Source organism: Sinocyclocheilus anshuiensis, unplaced genomic scaffold (assembly GCF_001515605.1).
Source record: "Sinocyclocheilus anshuiensis isolate Anshui unplaced genomic scaffold, SAMN03320099.WGS_v1.1 scaffold14, whole genome shotgun sequence".
NCBI lineage: Eukaryota > Metazoa > Chordata > Actinopteri > Cypriniformes > Cyprinidae > Sinocyclocheilus > Sinocyclocheilus anshuiensis.
Genome location: NW_015544139.1, coordinates 544,378 through 547,255, shown reverse-complemented (window position 1 = coordinate 547,255; position 2,878 = coordinate 544,378).

The following is a 2,878-nucleotide window of genomic DNA, read 5'->3' as shown; positions in this document are numbered from 1 at the left end:
GGCGTCGCACAGAAAACTGCTGACAGAAAGCCTTAAAATCAGCCATTACATAATTTGCACACTGATCATGTTTTGAAATATATCGTATCCTGTCATTGAATAGCGTTTATAAATGTCAACTCAGATCATTACTTTAATGTCCCACAGCTCATTTTGTGCAGTAAAGAAAGCAATTCAGCATTTAAGGTGGTGGGTAACTAAAATAAACTTAAAATACCTTACTAGCAAAAATGTTTTTGGCTGTCTGTCATTTCATGTTGCTTATAATTCACTGACAAATCACATGCTGCTGGGAATAAAAGCACAATGCAGAACATTCCCATAGACGCATGATATCTGTATTACATTAATTTAACTTAGTTTTAAATAATCTGATACCCCCAAACTGAGGCCGTCCCTTGTATGTTTTGATTCTTTTACCTGCAGACATCTCAAGCTGCTGTAATTTCTTCAACAGGAACCAGAAAAGCAAGTGTGTGTGTAATTACAGGCTGTGTGATCAGGTATTTCTGCTTATGTATCTGTACAGGTGTGTGTGTGTGCTTTGTGTTTCTGTGATTGTGTGTGTTGATTTTTTGTGTCATAAAGCTGTCATGCGTCTCCTGAAGGCTGATTAGCCGAGCACCAAGTGTTGTCGAGAGTCGTAATTCTGTAGAATAAGCTCCAAAACAAAGTCTCAATTACTTTTAAAGCTACAAACATGTTTGCAGTGAGAACTTTATGAGACAATAAAGAGAAGAAACCTCTTCTTAATTACCAGAGGAGTGTGTGTGTACATGTGAAGGAAGAAAAGACAGAGAGTTCTTAGTAGCTGTCCATCTGTGTTTGAGGAGGGCTGTTAACCTGCGAGTGGTAAAATCAGCATGCAAACATGAGGATCCTTAGTAACATCAACACTCTGTTCTCTGACACCAGGGTTAAAGACATTCAGTAAAAAGACACATAAACATCACCCATTCAATAATAACCCCTGTTAGCCTATTCAAAATGCTATCCTCTGTGAATACTAATGCAGTGTCACTATTATTATATCTATTAGAGCCTTGAGAAAGAAGATTGATTTTATTGATTGACAAGTTGGATGCAGCGCCGTAAGTGATGACTTATGACCCCGGCAAGGGTGTTTATGGGAATTTTAGTGCCTTGTTGGCAGCATGTGGTAAAAATGACTGCTACAAATGTAAAGGCTGAAAGAGGGAGAAGACGTGATCAGTGACTAAAATGTATTTACAACTTCTTACAGTTAATTTCAGTGATCAGACCAAAAATAAATTTTTTTGCACTGTTTTTAGCCCTGTATTTAGTGTGATAATGTTAAATTGACCATGATCCCAGTTGACCACTTTCAAATGGCTCTATTAGAAATAACTTTCTAATAATATAAACTTTCTAATAATATAAAGTTCAAAAGAACAGTGCTTATTTGTATAATATAAAATTACTGTAACACTATAAATGTATTTACTGTAACCTTTGATACATTTAATGCATATATATATATAATTTTCTATTTTGAATAAATGCTTTTCTTTTGAACTTTCTGTTGAAAGGATCCTGGAAAAAAAGCTTTTTCAACTCTGATTATAATAAAAATGTATTAAGCACCAAATCACTGTACAGTATATTTACAGTATACACACACACGATTGTTTTGAAAAAATATCTGTAATCAAAAAGTAATTAAAAATAAAATGAAATGTATATAATATGCATAATAAATCAAATACAATATAAGTTATGATAATAATTAAAATAATATTAATTATATGTATTTATTTGGAATTTAGGCAGTATAATCAAGCAGTAATTATTATTATCATTATCATTATCGTTATTATTATTATTATTTATTTGGCAGTATAGTCAGGCAATTACTATTGCAAATTAAAATAAAAGCCCTGACCACTGTCAGTTTTTTTTTTTTTTAAATGTACACTATGTCTGATGCATAAGTGAAATGAGCATGCGTGTAGTATAGGAAAAAAAAGTAAAAACGCTCAAGGCTGTACAGAATGCAGCGTCAGACATTCTGAGACCTGAAGAACTGAACGAATGGGTGACCTCCACCCCAAGAGCTCAGTGAACCTCTGAACTCTCTCCCCAGATTCACCCTTCAGTCTAACCCCAGCCTCTGGCTACAACACACAAAGGAGCGGAGGTGAGGATGAGGGCCTCCATTCACAAGAGGTTGAATATTAAACTGGGCTGCAATTATCCCCTGAAAAACACTTTTCATGGATGGCTCTAATTCATAAGGTCCTTTGCGAGCACCTACTGGCCATGTTTCACAACATCAGAGAGATAAGGATAGCGGTAGAGCGGTAGGAGATAATCACAGATCAATAACTCCCTCATTGATTACAGATGTGGCTAAATCCCTGAAAACAACCCAGGATGAGCATGAGATTTAAAGCATCGGTACACCATATGGGCTTTTAAAGTGTGTGAAACGTGAAGAGGGGAGAGACAAGAACGTCTGTAGAGTGTTTATGTGTGAGAGAGAGCATTTGTAAGATATTTTTGCTAGTTCAGCTCTTATCAGTGTGCATACTTTTACTGATAACCTAAAGAGATGATAACATTCCGTTTGTTTTCTTTTGTTTCTTTGCAAATTGACTGTAAGTATTTTAATGAGTGTGTGTGTGTGTGTGTGTGTGTGTGTGTGTGTGTGTGTTTGTTGTACTGGTTATAAGTTCATTTTAGAGGAAAATCTTGACTATAAAATGAGCCATGTGTGAAGGTAGACATGTGTCAGATATGACAGCAGAAGTGAAGGTGATTATTTTCTACTTCCTATCCTAATCCTAATTGTTAACTCCACACCAGTTCTGCTGAATGGGAACACTGTGCCAACCTTCCCAATGCATGTTCAGTTACC